This window comes from Mixophyes fleayi, chromosome 5 (assembly GCF_038048845.1).
Source record: "Mixophyes fleayi isolate aMixFle1 chromosome 5, aMixFle1.hap1, whole genome shotgun sequence".
NCBI lineage: Eukaryota > Metazoa > Chordata > Amphibia > Anura > Limnodynastidae > Mixophyes > Mixophyes fleayi.
This window is the reverse complement of record NC_134406.1, coordinates 54,364,335-54,381,054: the sequence shown is the minus strand read 5'-3', so window position 1 is coordinate 54,381,054 and position 16,720 is coordinate 54,364,335. Positions and strand designations below refer to the sequence as shown.

General features: G+C 38.8%; 1 pseudogene; it reads left to right on the top strand.

Annotated features, from left to right (window-relative positions):
• LOC142159444 (histone deacetylase 9-like) overlaps nucleotides 1-1,961 on the top strand; it is a 126,624-nt pseudogene extending 124,663 nt beyond the window's left edge.
• Nucleotides 1,962-16,720: the final 14,759 nt, after the last annotated feature.

Sequence of the window (16,720 nt, the reverse complement as noted above, 5' to 3'; positions counted from 1 at the left end):
TATTCCTGCTTATTTTTAAATTTTAATATGTGATGTTTTTTTAAGTAGTTTAAATGACTTTGCTACATAACACTTTGCTATGGGCATACGTGCCGACATTTGACAAGTTAAAATATTAGTTATGCATTTTTTGCATACGCCGGTTTTGTCTCCCACTTCAGCACTTCATTGTGTGGTTCGTCCAACCTTTGCATATCTATGTACAGAAAAAAAAAAAGGAGTGAGTTGAAAAAGTCAACTGAAAAGCAAAAATGCTGAAAGAGTGAAAGTGTGAATGGCCGTAGCAGGATAAAACAAACACTGCACAGATGGTAGAAACATTTTCTTTATAATGCATATAGTGGCCGTGTTAATAAATAGCCTATTGTGCAGATTGTGTTCCAAAAGTCGCACCACAGAAAAAAATGGTGTTAAAGTACTGAAGTGTATTTTGGGAACTCTATGGGGAATATTCCGTGTTCCAGTTATGTGATACAATAGCAATGTGTAATGATAGATTGCCTCTAATGATGTACAGTATATTCTTCATCAGCAAAGCAACATTGTAACACCACACAACACTGTATCTTCATCACATTTGCCTTGAATAAAATAACAGCATATGTAGATTTTAGTAAAGTGATGTAATATTAACATGACTCATTAAAAGTATTATTATCGACCCTCTCTATCCTCTGTCAACCAAGTATGTCCTCTGTTTTATACTGTATGTGATCTGTGTTTTGCATGAATTATTTTGCTTCCATATATATGATTTGCTTTTGTTGAGTTATTTGCTATTCCGAATGTCAGGCACTGCATAATTTTGTGACACCTTATAATTAAACGATAATGATGGAGGTGATGATGACGATTTACAATGCCAATATTTTAATGCTTGTGTTAGTTGAACAGTTGTTTAGTCATAACAGTAATAGTATCACACAAGTCAGAGACGCTAACATATGTATCAACTCTGGTAAATATCTGTATAGTTAGAGAGTTCTGCTTTTATTGCCTAAAATCAGACAATTTGTGTATTATATAGATAATGTAACTTCTATTGTAAATTGCTATCTATATTAGAAGTCCCCTTGGCAACATCATCATCATTTATTTATATAGCGCTACTAATTCTGCAGCGCTCTACAGAGAACTCACTCACATCAGTCCCTGCCCCAATAGAGCTTACAGTTTAAATTCCCTAACATACACACAGACACAGACAGAGACAGACAGAGACAGACTAGGGTCAATTTGTTAGCAGCCAATTAACCTACCAGTATGTTTTTGGAGTGTGGGAGGAAGCCAGAGCACCCGGAGGAAACCCACGCAAACACAGGGAGAACATACAAACTCCACACAGATAAGGCCATGGTTGGGAATCAAACTCATGACCCCAGTGCTGTGAGGCAGAAATGCTAACCACTACCATGCTGCCCACATGTGGTCTTGTACTTTTATGTGGTCATAGAACTCCTTATAGACATCTGATATCCCTATTATTTACAGTAGGTGGTAATCTCCCCCTACATGTATTGTACAAATACAAATTCATTTAAATGCTATGCTCTAAATGATGATTAACATAACTTTACTATAATTAGTATTATAGGGAATAGCAGAAACTTGTACATCACAGTGCCATCCGCTTTGAAAGATCACATGCAGCTTCAAGTTGCGAAATTGATTCAAATTAGTAAAAAAAAAGACAAGTTTATTCACATTTTGTTCATTTTAGTTCAATTGAAGAATTGTAAAATAAGCAATGTGTTTTTATAGCATGGCCAGTAAATGCTTTTTTTGTATTGATATATTTTCTATATATTTTATTTTCTATTATTTTCTATTATTTTTTCATTGCTAAATATCTCTTTACTGTTCTTCATAGGGAAGTTGTGCCATCTGCCATTGAATTTGGCCATGACGTTGTACAAGTGTCTGCTGGATGTAAGGCTTTTCCAGGACCAGATGCCACCTGAGACGAACCTTCTTTGCCACCCTTTCCCCCTAAACAGGAATGGGAAGAATTATGATTAATGTGTACATTAATTATAAAACATCACATTATAATTATGCTTGTATTAGATCTGCCAACAACCCATGCCCATAGTACAAATAGATTTGTCTCCTCTTTTCTTCATCTTATTTTCCAGCTGCAGTAACTTAGGATAGATTAATTGATGCTATTTGTCTCAGTGAGACAAACAATCAGTAATCTCTTTCTATTGTGCATTTGTTACGCTGCTCTTTGCTGCTGAACAAGATGCTACTTGGATCCACGGCTGTTTTAAGATATGTATGGGCTAAGAAATAGAAAGATATATTGGAGAGCCCCAATACAGTTTCTTTTTGCTTGACATGAGGAATATCTTGTAACTGAATTACAAAAGTAGAGTTCATCAAGCTTTTCTCAAGAGAGCAGTACATGATGCAAATAAAAATGATTTACCATTGTATGGGTATAACTTATGCTATACAAGGATATATTTTTTTTTTACATTGTTAGAATTTGAGGAGCAAGATCTTTGAAGACTCAATTAAAATTTTGAAGCTTCAGCTATGTTTATGGCTAAAACCTGCTTGATTGTGTAGGTTCAGAATTAGAATTTAGGTGAATTTTAGGATTATGGAGATATATGTTGCAAATTATAAACATTGCTGTAGGTACACATTGGCAAACAGGGCAGATGTTTGGGAAGGGGCAAAAAAAACATATGCTGGAGACCCCCAAACTGAAATGCCAGAACAGAATCCTAAAAGATTTTGCAAGGCCAAGCAGACAATTTATTGAAGCAGAGCCCTAACCAGTTGTCCTCATTTTGGAGTTATATATCTATGTATTCAGTATAACCCCTAGATCAAGTGCCTAGGTCTAGCTGCAGACTATACTGGTGGCACACAGATAATATTGACTGAGGAAGCGTGGCCTACATCATCACTGTCTAACTGACAGTCCATATGCAAGTGGGGGAAGACAACATTAAATAGTGCACCTACTGTATAGGTTTGGTCTCTGTGGGACTTTGTAGTTCTGCCTTCTGAGTGCCATGGGGATCTGACTGACAGATGGAGGAGGAAGATGCAATCAGTGAGCTGGCAAGGGAGAAAATGGGGCATTTGCTTCTTCTGGCCTGTGTAATCCCTGATATTTGAGTACTGCAGTTAGATGCACTGACCACGCTGGCTTCTGGTCCTCCGCCCCTGTTGCAAATTATTCATAAAGCAGCAGGCTGGGCCTGGTAAGGTTGGGGCTGGCTATGATGAGAATTATATAGAATTCTAAAACATCTACGGTGATGCAGCAGCCTATGGACCTCTCTCTCTGGCCTATCTATCTCAATTCTCTATTGGAGGGAATTGTTGCGAGAGAAAAAATACAGACTATTGATTAACCAATCAATTTACTCTCACTGCCTTTCTTCCAATATATGTATAGCCACACTTGCTGCCTCTCCCACACTCCCAGCAGTCCCCCAGCTTTTGTTTGTCATCTGTAAGCCATTTGTTTGGCACTAGAGATGTTCAAAAATGTTAAACCAGTTCAAAATTACATTGAATTTCATTTCTGTCACCCCCCTCTCTGATTTTGGTAGTATCAGCCTAAGCTGGATGAACTAGGGCTAGTTAAGTAGTTTTATGGGGGGGATGCTATTTTTTTTGTACTACAGTAAAGACTGCTCTGATGGTCATCAACATCAACATGTATCTTGCACCAGGGAAAAAGCAACCATAATTGATATGCCTGCTAGAGGCTAGTTCCCTTACGTCCTTACTTACTAGTCTCACCCACTACCTCCCCCGTTCCACCTCTCTAAGTGTAGAGAAGTGCAAGTTGGAACTACATCTCAGTCTACTCATAGTTACTTTTACCCATTTAGTACAACTGATTTAGTTCTCCCGAGTATATAATGATATAAAATATGTGCACATTATGGAAGATATGACTAAGTTATAAGACCTATAAATTAGTATTTTTTATTTTTAATATGTTTTATTAATTTATTTCATTCCACCTTAAAAACATTTCCAGAATATGCCCTTTTCTAACTCAACATGCTACCAAAACTCTTATCCATCCTCTCATCGTCTCCTGTCTTGACTACTGCAACCTCCTGCTAGTTGCTATCTGGCATTCCTGACAACCATATATCCACACTTTATTGCATCCTAAATGCTGCTGCAAGACTGATCTTCCTCTCTCACGACTCCATCTGCTGCACCACTTTGCAAATCCGTACACTGGCTCCTTGTGTCCTCCAGAATCAAATTCAAATTACTCACCCTTACCTACAAAGCCTTCAACAACACCACCCCTTCAATACATCTCAAATCTCATATCAAAATGCTCTCCTACCTGCCTTCTTAGGTCTACCTCTGACCTGCGCCTTGTTGCCTCTCTGGTAAACACCTCTCACTCTCGCCAACAAGACTTCTCCCGTGCTTCTCCCCAATTATGAATTTCCCTACCACACCCAATCAGCCTCTCCCACAGCCTTTAAATCTTTAGACATGCTCTAAAAACCCATCTCTATATTAAAGCTTACCTTATCCTTGGTGATACTATTCACACTAATACACCCTCACAACTGTCCCGATCTCCACCCTAACCCACACTCGCTCCTCTTGCTTCAGCTGTGCTTCTTCCACTTATAATGTAAGCTCTCTAATGAGCAGGGTCCTTCATACCCTTTGTTTTCAAGTCTGCATTTATTTTGTCTGCCTTGTATGTCCTTGTTTTACGTATGTACTGTTTTATGTATGTCCTTGTCTTCCCTACTGTATGTCGCTGCGGAGCACTGTGGCCCCTAACAAATCTACGATGATAATAATAATAATAATAATAATAATACACTGTGAAATAACAGAAGTTCTTCTCAGTAAGATCGACGCATCACAAAAACATGAAAATGGTCATTAAAGGACAAAACACCATTTTGTTAAAAAGTGTTGCAGCTGATTTACTGCTTTAACTAAATAATTTTCAAGGCTGACTTTTAAAATTATTTTTCCTTTCATAATAGTTTAATAAATGTATGTAAAAATATTTAGCATTTATTGTATATAGGGTTTTCTGTAGAAGAGTTTAAACCGGAAATTAAATGAGAAAGACTGAAGCTGCATTTAGTAACTGTAAAGTAAAACAAAAATCATTTTAGTAGTTGCAATACATTTTCTTTTCTATATGTTGTACATGTACCATGCAATTCCTATTATAAAGAATACAAGTGGGAGAAATATAATCAGAGACCAGGCACAGCTCCTAAATGTATTATTTTTTTATAGAAATCCAGTCAATAAGAAAAGGGATCCTTAAACTTACTAAATACCTGGTTAAGAACCTCACTAGGGAAATGAGTGCACATTGGTGTTTTACGAGCTGTTACAATTTTCGGCTTTATAAAGTTGGACTTATTATGAAATATCTGTTCCGTTCAAAGTAACACATTTAAATCATACTTGCCGACTCCCGAATTCTGGGTATGTCTCCCGGACTCCCAGGAGAGCAGGCAAGTCTCCTGCATCCTGTCCCCGACGGGCCTCAATGATACAATTCATGGCGAGTCGTGTAATTTTGGCCCCACCCCCCGATCCAAAATGATGCAATTCACCATGCCCCACCCCCTTCCACTCTCCCACCCCACCAAGTATGATTTAAATATATTTTTACGATGTTCAATGTGCCATAAATGATCAATATATTTAGCATCCCATGCATACACATATACCGTATGTACGCATATGCAGTCATTACTAAGGACAAGTAACGCAATCTTTACCATTTGAGAAACAGGACTATATCCAGCTACTCCTGTTTATCTCCCAGGAACAGGAGTGTGTCTAGAATGAGGCATACTGGAGCTGCAGTCTCAGGCAGCGGGTTGGAGACGCAGCACAATTATTTAGAGGAATATTTTAGAATTGTGAATGTTTTTTGCCTCAAAATTCTAAATGTGCGGGTTCTTCCCTGTTGGGGGAGGAAATAATAATGATTGTGACACTGTAGGCTCTTTACACTAACACTAACAATGGTAATTTATCTGTCAGGCAACAGGTCGTTATTTCTTTTATGTAGCTGAATGGTTAGACCGACCCCTGTATATAACTTAAGGAAGTAAAAGTGATTTGTTTTGCTGACATACATGTAAGATTTCTTAAAAAAAGAACTTTGTTTCACTTAAATGTTTTTGTTTAAAATAAAATAATCCTTTCTCTACAACTAGCATTAAAAAATGTGAATCCTTTATCCGGGCACCTTGCATTTCCCACTGTGCACATCGCTGTCTAGACCAGTTACTTCTCCAGTGATCAATAATCATCATCATCATCATCATCCCCATTTATTTATATAGCACCACTAATTCTGCAGTGCTGTACAGAGAACTCACTCACATCAGTCACTGCCCCATTGGAGCATACAGTTTAAATTCCCTAACACACACACACACACATACACACTCAGACAGACAGACATACAGACTAGGGTAAATTTGTTAGCAGCCAATTAACCTACCAGTATGTTTTTGGAGTGTGGGAGGAAACCGGAGCACCTGGAGGAAACCCACGCAAACACAGGGAGAACATACAAACTCCTCACAGATAAGGCCATGGTCTGGAATTGAACTCATGACCCCAGTGCTGTAAGGCAGAAGTGCTAACCACTACGCCACCGTGGTGGCAGAGAAGTCTCTCCTTGGGGTAAAATAATACGGCAGATTGTCCAATCAGTATTTCCTTTAAACTTAATTGCTTGCTGCATTTATTCAACGATCTCCAGGGTGTCAATCCCTAGTGCACTGACCAATGAAAGAGTACAACTGGAACTGCAGGGGCCCTGGACACAGGAACCTCACAGTTATGCTAGGCAGAGAGACAGGGGTTGCTTTTGTAACTAAGAAAAATTAACGTTTAAATGGAGTTCCTTTTAAGTTTTGGCTAGGAATTGTTAGAATGCCTAGTCGTTAGCCATCAAGAAAAAAATTAACCTTATTTTTTGTCACATCAACAGTTTATATATTTCAATAAAATAAACACATTGATTATCTCTAGATATGAATAAAACATTCCATCAAAAACTGTCCTTTAATATGTTGTTTTTTGAACAAAAATGTGTTTTAAAAAAGTAATTTGTTATCAACTGTTCAAAAAAAATAACAAAAAACAGAACACATTTATATTATAAACAACGTAACAGTTAGAATATATTTGAAAAAAATAGCATTTGGTTTGAGCCAGTAAGAGAAGACTTGTGAATCAATTTGCCAAAAATAGAACTATTTGGACAATATCACTGGAGAAATGTTCTCATCTCTAATCATATCCATTACTTTACTAATAACCTATTATGTCTTTACAAAATTCCTATTCCACAATTACACACACAGACTGTCACCACAAACTATAAATGTCTGAATTAAGGTATGTATGAAATTGAGTTTCATAATCCTCTGGAACAAAAGGCCACATGTGCTATTATACTTAACACCAGGGGTCGTTTACCAACAAACAGCACAGTGAAAAGTGTTTCTTTCATTTAAACACTTTTGTGTCACAAAGGTAAAAATGCAGCTTTTTCTCATTCTCTCCCATAGTTTTGTATTATAGATACTAGCAGGAGGACAGCGACTGGCCAGGATTTCTGGAGTCCTAGGGTCGCAGTATCTCAGGAGCAGCAGGATGCACATTAATCTGGCATTGGTGGTTTCTCATTCAATATATTTTTTAAATATAGTTACATATTTAATTGTTTTTTATTTTGGTTTTGGTGGAGGGGCAGATACACACATACCTACCTGCATAAAAACCTATAATCATTTTTAATTGTTGCAAATACATTTATTTCCTTTATATAGATGGAATGTGTTGGGAATTGGGGATATAAAACCAACCAATTGGGGGTAAATGTAAATTTGGTCCCGGACACCAAGAAGTATTTATTTAGAACATTACAATGATAAAGTTTATAATACCAAATATAAGTACCTTTCTTCAAGCTACGCATATCCTGCCTAGATTTGGATGGCAGAACTCCAATGATAGTAACTAATAACGCCTATTGTGCATGGTGAAAAATCATAACATCATGGTTATGACATAATAACCAGTGATATACTAGCTTTTTGGCTGTTTTTAAGATGCATTTGTTTAGCTTATGATAACCTTATTGTATTAACTCTTCATTTCCTACTTTTCCAGGATGTCCTTGGGTTTGAAGGGGATGGGACATAGAGCAACCTGTAGCCAATCATATCATCTGAACGTGCTTAGCAGCAGTAGGTGAGTGAGCTGACATTGTGGGAGGCTTGTCATGTGATTGAGGACATACATGTGACCAGGGCAGAGGTATGATGTAAGGAGGGGAATGGAGGCAAGTGGGAAGCCACAGACTAAGAGTGTTGAAGGAAGAGGGCTTCAAATATAGAGTAGTGATATGTTTAGAAAAATGTGGTCTTAAATGAGCCTCTCTATGAAACAATGTTCACAGAGAGTTATTAATCCAATTTGTCGAATAATAAGGGACGCTTGGGCCGTATTTTTAATGACTGAAGCACAGTGCAAAATCCTGCTTGGTGATGTTACAATGGTGCACCCACAGTTCCACCAAAATGCAGAGGTTTGTGGAGCAGGAACATGACATTTGCAGAAGAACAAAAGTGTGCACCATTCAATGGGAAAAAATTGGGTAGAGTGAGGGCGTTCCTTGCTAAGTAGTAGATAGGCACACTGATGCACCACGTTTGGTGAGGCAGCGCAAGATCTGGATTGCATTGTGTGGAGCAAGATTACTAAAATGATATATAGGTGTAAAGAGTATGCATTTCTGTGGTGTTCTTTGCCTTTGAGGATGCACGGCTGTTTTCACTCTTCAGACACATGTAATATTTGCACAATCTCTGAACTGGCAGAATATTGCACCTTTCAGTTGCATTTTAACCAAACAGATTTGTAGACACACTTTGAACAATGTAACATTCAATTGCAAACTTGACACATAACAAATACAGCTCTTATGTCCCCTCAGTCTAATAATTAATGTGAGTTACAATAAGGTTACACCTGACATCTACACTTTCGCACACTAGGCCTCTTTTGCTTCCCTGACACCCTGCAAATATAGGTGCACTTAAGACCATAAAGATGGAACATACTCCTGTATCATCCATCTAACACACTTTAAGGTGTATGCCTAATTCACGATCTTTGGAAGTGTGCAAAACCAAAGTGATTTAAGGTGTGCATCCAGTGTACTTCATAAATAAGACCTGAAATATAGGGTTCAAAAACAGAGAATTTATCCACCGCTGTTCCTACCCCTATGTCAGTTTACAACCTATCTTTGCTATTCTGCAAATTAAGAGACTTGGGGGTCTATTTATTAAAAATATCGGGTATCAATCAGTATGCTACGCAATTGCAAATGTATCATGCTGGGGTTACTCTGGGAGCCTTGGCGAAGTCGCCCTCCTCCATGAACTGTTTGAAATAGTTACCGGCAGCCTAGCACTACTGGTGAAAGGAGGAAGTAATATGCCGATGCGTATAGCATTTAAACATTAAGGGATTCTGCAAAGCCAGAGAGGCTTCAGCAGGATCCCATAGAAAATGACAGGTAATGTCACCCTGAGATGGTGTTATCTTGCTGTGAAGAGTTAAGCTTTTCAAAGCTTTATATAATGGAGAATTCCCTAGTCCCCATATTAATCTATGGTACTGCGTTAAGAAACGTTAAATAGGTTATGGCAGGAGAAATCTTTGATCTCAGGCAGACCTGTTGTTTGCACTGTTAGCCTGTGCTGCCAATGCTATGGAGATCTCTGACATCTTTTATACTGAAGGACCACTTGCAGCAGTGTTAGAGAACATATTTTTAACTGTTACATTCAAAGGTAGATGCGGTGTTCAGGTGTTTCCCCTTAGTCCTCATCATCTCCTTGCTTCCAGGTTCAGCAGAAGGTCTGTGGGAGGGGAGGACTGCATTTTCTGCTCCCGTTAGACTTGTAGTGGAAATGTGACATCATAGCCAGCCCATCACTGAGATGGAGAAGTAGCTGCCCCTGCTTCACAGGTAAGAAGCTGCCGTCTGCTTCTTTACCCAAATCACATTTTTACAGCCCGAAAATGGATTTACGACCAACTCTAAATGAGGCCCTCTATGTATCTGCCTAGATCTTTCACTGCACACTTTTGGATCTTTCTCCAGTGTACTGAGAACACTTCTGCAATCGTCCAGAAAATGTAAGATGAGATGTAGTGATGCTCTTCATAATGAAACATTCCTGGTCATGTACTAAAGAGAATGTAATATAAAAAGGGTATTGAGAACTGTATGATCATTAGAAAACAGATTGAAATGGAAAAGTGAAGTGAGGGGGACATGAACTGGAGGATTTAGTAGAAATCAATGCGCAGAACTGCCTTATATTTTTTTTATAGGATTTATAGTAATGTTAATATTATATAAAAATAAAACCTACCCAGTAGATACAGGATGCAATTAATCAAATGTCGTCCAACTGGAGTGATAACCTGGAGTCAGGGTTGTAAGGGGCCATGACATTCCACATTCAAACTTAGGGTGTATTTATGACCTTGCCATGGGACAAAGTGATCTTGGATAAGAATCTTGCTGTATATGCCAGTGAATTTTGGGAGGTGTTCTTGCTATTTATTGTTGTTGATTATGAAGTATGCTGTACAGGAGGCTTGGTGAGAGCGACTTGTTGCCTATTGAGATCAAGCATGTCAAGCAAGGGGAGCCATGGTTTGAGCACTTTCTATGGTAGTTTTGATCTGTTGATACTGATAGTTTGCCACTTCCTCTAGTCTTCAAACCTTCAAGCGTTCTCTGAAAACCCACCTCGTCAGACAAGCTTATATTATTCCTCAACCACCCTCTAAATCTCCCTAGGTTACCCTATGACCACCCTCTACACAGTTAACAAAAGACAACAACCCTCTGACCAACATTGCTGTGTGACTGATCACACAGCCCACTCAATAATTTTTACCTTTGCATTCTAGCTGGTCTAATGTGCAATATAATGTAGCACGTGCCCTTGTGTATCAAACTCCCATTGTCCAATAGATTGTAAGCTTGCGAGCAGGGTCCTCTTACCTCTCTTTCTGTATGTATTACCCAGTATTGTTTTATTAATGTTCGTTCCTAATTGTAAAGCAATTGTTGTTGTTGATGATGATGATGAAACATGAAGAGAAAGAATTGTGGAGTTCTTATGGTTGAAGAGCACAATTACGAAAATTGTTCATTTATTACAAAACAGCTATTGGTCCTTCTGCGAACTTTATGCTTTTTAGCATCCTCTCCCCATTGTTTGCCTTCTCCATTTCTGTACTTATTCCTTTTATATAATTGTTGTGATCTATGAATGTTGCAACATTCACCATTATAAACATTGAGTTTTTAAAGGACTGAATAAAAATGGGCCTTTTAACCAACAGAGTATTGCTACACACTTCATATTTGTAAGAAGAATGTCACAAAACTAGTCTGGTTCTGCTTAACAGAATTTAGATGGTTGCATAAGTAATATGACTGTGCATATTACTGAATCCATGGAAGTGTTATGAATATACAACAGATATCTCTGCCATTCTCCTAGAAGTCTGCCTTGATAAAGTTTCTTTAATGCATTTTTAACGTAGTTTTAAATGTCTTGAAGGTAGATAGAGCATTATCATTATTACCTTGTACCACCATTGACCAATTTAAAAATTCAAATTACCAAAACATCTTATTACAACCTACGTTACAATGGCACGGGTGTCAAGGATGGTATATTAGGCAGCAAGTTAGCAGTCAGATCTTGAAGTTGATGTTTTGGAAGCACGAAAAATGGGCAAGCGTAAAGATCTGAGCGACTGAAAAGGGCCAAATTGTGATGGCTAAACAACTGGGTAAGAGCATATCCAAAATGGCAGGTCTTGTGGGGTGTTGCTGATATGAAGTGGTTAGTACCTTTTAAAAGTGGTCCAGGGAAGCACAACCGATCAACCGCGACAGGCTCAGGGAGGCCAAGGCTCGTTGATGTACGAGGGAAGCAAAGGTTAGCCTGCCTTGCCCTATCCCACAGAAGAGCTACTGTAGCACAAATTGCTAAAATTTGTAATGCTGGCTATGATAGAAAGGTAAAGAAATGGAAGTTGCTCAAATCAATTTATAGGCTATAGCAGGTGCATGAAAGGGTGGGGTTATCCTAAAAGGAACAAAGAACAAACACAGACAAATCCCCCCAGCACACTGCTATAGCCAGCAACAGATCTGCTATTTCTACTGTAGATAAAAATGCAAAAGTCTCTATGATAGAAAGGTGTCAGAACACACAGTGCATTGCAGCTTACTTCACATGGGGCTGCGCAGCCACAGAGCGGTCAGAGTGCTAATGCTGAATACTGTCAACCCCCGAAAGCGTGTACAATAGCCACGTGAGCGCCAGAACTGGACCATGGATCAGTGGATGAAGGTGGCCTGGTCTGATGAATCTCGTTTTCTTTTACATTATAAGGATGGCCGGTGCGTGTGTGTGTGTGTGCGTCATTGTCTTGGGGAAGAGATGGCACCAGGGTGCTCTTTGGTAAGAAGGCAAGCCAGCGAAGGCAGTAAGATGCTCTGTGCAATGTTATGCTGAGAAACCCTGGGTCCTGGCATTAATGTGAATGCTACTTTGACACATACCACCTACTTTGGTATGGTGGTATGTTCAAGACCAAGTACACCCCTTCAGGACAACGGTATTCGCTGGTGGCAGTGGCCTCTTTCAGCAGGATAATGCGCCCTGCCACTTTGTAAAATTGTTCATGAATGGTTTGAGGAGAATGACAAAGAGTTCAAGATGTTGACTTGGGCTCCAAATTCACCAGATCTCAATTCCGATTGAGCATCTGAGGGATGTGGTGGAAAAACAAGTCAGAGCCATGGAGTCCCCGCCTTGCAACTTATAGGACTTAAAGGACCTGCTGCTAACGTCTTGGTGCCAGATACCACAGGGCACCTTCAGAGGTCTTGTGAAGTCCATGCCACGACTGGTCAAAAGCTGTTTTGGTAGCACAAGGGTAACCTACACAATATTAGGAAGGTGGCTTTAATGTTGTGGCTGACTGGTGTATATTGGACAATGATCAGGATTTTACAAGTGCTTTTATACAGGACACAGAATGGCAACATCAGCTTAAGAGAAAAAAAATATATAAATTATATATATATATATATATATATATATATATATATATATATATATATATATATGTTATTCAACCTACCTAAGCATAATGCTAATTGCATTTTATGATTGCCACTTTTATCTGTCTATTGTTTATTTTACATCGTATTTCAGTTCTTATAGCCATCACTGTGCACTGACTCCTATATTAATGTTATTTCACCCAAACAGATTTACAGGTTGGTTTTTCATATGACTATTTTTTTTTTCTATTACGTGTCACTTTTTTCATTTGGGCATTCTACCCATTAGTCTTAGTATGCACAATGAATATACTAATATCAAATTAAAATGCTCTCACTAAATAGAAAGCATTCTCCTATTTTCTGACATGCTAGAAAAAAAACTATTCCCACATAAATGCTAAAATATACAGGCCATTTTATTTAAAACTTTTTTTTTTAATGGCAAAGGTCCATGTGGATAATCACCATCAGTGTGGACCTTTTTCTCCTGGTATAGAGCATCCGCAGAATATACAGCTCCTGATAGGTGTATCTGCAGCTGTCTCTACCTCAAAATAGAGCGCTAGTATGTAAACACACCTTTACTATACTTGGCCTAGATTGAATCGGCCCTTCCCTGTTCCGTTTCTACAGATGTAGGGAGGTGCAAATGAGGCACACGCAAATTATATAATCCGGACAAAGGGATACACATTTCTTTGTGCATAAAAAAAGTCATTTATATTAGGGATGAGCGGGCTCGGATATCTGAAATCCAAGCCCACCTGAACCTTGCCGATCCGAGCCGGAACCGAGACAGATCCGGGTATTCCCGCCAATTGCAAAACTGAAAGCGAGGCTCCGAGTCATAATGCCGTTGTCGGATCTCGCGATACTCGGATTCTATAAATTCCCCGCTGGCCGCCGCCATCTTCACTCAGGCATTGATCAGGGTAGAGGGAGGTTGTGTTAGGTGGTCCTCTGCCCTGCTATATCCTGTGCTGTGCTATGCTGTGCTCAGTCCAGTGGTGCTGTGTCCTGTGCTCTGTCCTTCTGAGTTCAGTGGTGCTGCTGGGTCCTGTGCTGTGTCCTGTTCAGTCCAGTGGTGCTGTGTCCTGTGCTCTGTCCTTCTGAGTTCAGTGGTGCTGCTGGGTCCTGTGCTGTGTCCTGTTCAGTCCAGTGGTGCTGTGTCCTGTGCTCTGTCCTTCTAAGGGCATTGTTATTTCCCCATTATTCCCAAGTTATAAAAAATTTAAAAAAAAGTTATAAAAAAAATAAATAATAATTATAAAAAAAAGAAATTAAAAAAAAATATCCAAAAACAATCCTGCAGTATAAGTCCATTGGTACTGCAATATTACAAAGTTCACTGATTCTGCTGTATAAGTCCACCAGTGGTACTGCAATATTACAAAGTTCACTGTGGTACTCTCCTGTGCCGCATATAATTTTTAAAGGCTTTGCCGAGTGTGTGTGGCTTAGGGGTACCCTCTCTTGTGCTACATATAATGGAAAACAAAAATTTGGAGGATAAAGCTGTGAGGAAAAAGCTCAGTTTTCCTAAAAGACCCGCTGGCGGGGATGCTGATAACATCTGTTCCGGACTGAAGGACCTGCCAATCATTGCAGACATGTCTACTGTTGCTGCATTGGATGCTGTCACAATAGAAAAAATGGTGGAGGATTATTTTGCTGACACCATCCAAATAGACATGTCAGACAGTCCATATTGTTATTGGCAGGAAAAAAAGGCAGTTTGGAAGCCCCTGTACAAACTGGCTCTATTTTACCTGAGTTGTCCCCCCTCCAGTGTGTACTCGGAAAGAGTTTTTAGTGCAGCGGGGAACATGGGTCAGTGAGCGGCGAAGGAGGTTGCTTCCTCACAACGTTGAAAAAATGATGTTTATAAAAATTAATAATCAATTCCTCAATGAAGTACAGCACTGCCCTCCAGATAGTACAGAGGGACCTGGGGTTGTGGAGTCCAGCGGGGACGAATTGATAATGTGTGAGGAGGAGGAAGTACACACTGTAGGGGGAGAGGAATCAGAGGTTGAGGATGAGGACGACATCTTTCCTCAGTAGAGCCTGTTTAGTTTGTACAGGGAGAGATGAATTGTTTTTTTGGTGTGGGACCAGTTGATGGTTTTCTTATTATATTGTGGTGACCACTCCTCTATCCAGTCCAGATACATTTATTGGTGCAAATCATACAAGTTCAGGGTTTTTAAATTATATTGTGGTGACCACTCCTCTACGCAGTCCAGGTACATTTTTTGGTGCGATTAAGACCAGTTGATGGTTTTCTTATTATATTGTGGGGACCACTCCACTACGCAGTCCAGAAAGATACCTTGTTGCAACGTTTTGGACTAATAACAATATTGTGAGGTATTCAGAATACACTGTAAATTAGTGGAAATGATTGTTATTGAATGCTATTGAGGTTAATAATAGCGTAGGAGTGAAAATAAGCCCAAAAACTTGATTTTTGAACTTTTTATGCTTTTTTAAAAAAAAATCAGAATCCAAAACCTTAAATCCGAACCAAAACCTTTCGGCAGATGTTTGGCGAAACAAATCCGAACCCAAAACATCGAGAAAATCCGAATCCAAAACACGAGACACCAAAAGTCGCCGGTGCACATCCCTAATTTATATTCAAAATGGACCTTGCGTTCTACTCAAAATTAACCCCATAATTCATAGAAAAAGGTCATAGGATCAGAGCCATAATTATAATTCACATATAGCTTTATTATTGAAAATAAATATGCATTATTATTATTATTATTAATAATAATAATAATAATAATAATAATAATAAATCTAACAAATATATGCAAATTGATACTATTTGGGAATAATTTGTTTTGTATCTTGATTTAAAACGTTCATTTTTACTACAGATTGTTACTATACTCAGATCTTAAAGAGTTATTTGTGTCTCAGCATTTAGCTGAGCAGCTCATCACTAATTAAAACGGTTTCACTTTTCACTATGAGAGCTAAAACACTTTTCAAAGTCAGTGTGGTGCAAGAAATGTCAGTGTGTGGAAAAGAAAATAGGCAAAGGAGACTGTGATGTTTTATTTTGTATACTTAGCCACAAGGGGTGATTATGGGCCATTTGTTTTGCTTTTTTTCTCCTTGTCTGGCCATCCTGATTTTTCACACCAACACAAGATTAAGTGAGTGACTGGTGCCAGATTTAGCAGGGTTCCTTTATACTAATGATGACAATGTCTGTGCTTGCTGACAGATCAGGAAAAAAAAACTCTAAAGTCAAGATGGAAGTTCTCTGAGTGACTTTACTTTGTTACAAAACATACATGTTGTCACTTAGCACCTTTTAAACATTTTTCAATGTATGAGATGTCCTATTACATTATTTTTAAGGATTTCACCCATAAACAAAGAATGAATTGGTTGAATGTCAACCTCTCTCCTAATGCTAAGTACAATATACAAATACAGAATGTGATGGCACAGCGATCCTCTCTCCTAATCAGGGGCGGATCCAGAAGTTAATTGTACCGGGGGGCGATTTAGAGGGGG